Source organism: Stegastes partitus, unplaced genomic scaffold (assembly GCF_000690725.1).
Source record: "Stegastes partitus isolate 25-593 unplaced genomic scaffold, Stegastes_partitus-1.0.2 Scaffold596, whole genome shotgun sequence".
NCBI lineage: Eukaryota > Metazoa > Chordata > Actinopteri > Pomacentridae > Stegastes > Stegastes partitus.
Window position 1 is genome coordinate 372,404 of NW_007578327.1, and position 1,640 is coordinate 374,043.

A 1,640-nucleotide genomic window follows, 5' to 3' on the forward strand; every position below is an offset into this window, starting at 1 on the left:
ATGAAAGGACCTTACATAGGCATCAAGGAGGAGCAACCAAGACCGTGACTCAGAAAGCAACAAAAACACCGAAACAAAGGTTTTTGCAGACAAATCGCGGCTTTGGGGAGGGATTCACCGTCTGAGTAGGCCGACCACAGAAACCACTTCTTTAATCCCTAAACATGTTTGCTTTCTGAGCGGCATCACGGACAAGGAAGCACTGGTGTTTACAGGCAGACAATCGCTACATGTGCTTTGCTCTTGGCCGCAAATTGTTGAGGATTGAGGATGTGCATTAGAGTTGAAATCCTATTAGGCTGAGAGAATTATCTGTACGCCGAGGAGTGGTTTAGCCAACAGGCCAACCTAGTATCAGCTTAAATGTGTAACTGTAGTTGTTTGTGAGGCTGAATGTTTGGAGTTGAATTACGGTATGAACATTAAGCTGAAATTGTTTGAGTTATGCAGTGATCTAAACACATTCCAACAAAGGCTAACGACAGGAAAGGTCTACTTTGCATCCATTAGTTATAACAGCTTTATCCTGTCCGGGGTTGGAGCTCGTCTCAGCCTTCAGCCCATCGCAGGGCCAACAGAAAAAGAGAATCGATGCACGCTCACACTTACAGCTAACCTACCATGCTTGTCTTTGTAGAGAAAATCCACGCAGGCATGTTTGAACCCAGGATCCTCTTGCTGCCGTGCTGCTCCAGTCGTTATTGTGCAACTGTGAAAACATATTGGACCACAAATTCAATTACAGTCACACAGAAACGTATTGTAAAAATGCATAACAAGATCACTGCATTCCCAACAGTACAGACGACTTAGTGCTAAAATCAGATAAATGAAAGATCAGCATTAGAGCTGTGTTCACGCCACATTATAGTTAACTTAATTACAAATTTACGGCTTTTAAATGTGACATTTACGACTGGGAAACCCCTTTTATTGACATCTCATTTTATCTCGGCATTTACAGTGTGCAACAGAAGTAAGAATTTAATACTCTCACAATAGCTGCATTATTTTTGAGCCGACATGTGAGTGTTTGTCTTATGAACAATCAAAAACAAGATGCTTTAGGAACACTATATTGTAAACACAGCTCCCAAAGTAGAAATTTAATGCAACAAAAGTGAAAACCTGAAACTAAACTGACTACATCTGTGATTTTCAATCAGCCTAACTGCTTGGAAACAGGTATGAAATCATCTGTGAGCACCAGAACCTTCTTAACTTTGGGTTGTGTTTGTTTGCATGTCTTCATCATGGCTTCACGTGGAAAAAACTTGCAAGAGGAACTTAAAAAAAGAAAATGTGATTGTGAAACTTCCCACAAAGACTAACAAAGACACAGGAAGATCTGTGAACAGCTAAACATTGCAGCAGCAGTTGAAGCAGTAATCAGGATTCACAGACTGAACCACAGCACCACTAATCAGGGCCGCGCTGGTGACACACATCATGCTGTTTGAACAATCTAGCTGTGAGAAACAGAAACAGGGGTTATCAGTGTTCCTGTGACAGCTCAGATAGTGAAGGATGTCAAACTCTTTGCACGCAGTACAAGAAAAATGCATTCTTGCTTAGTATTCAGTACAAAGCTCCAAGATAAAACATGGCTGAAGAAATTTAAAAGACACCTGATGAATATT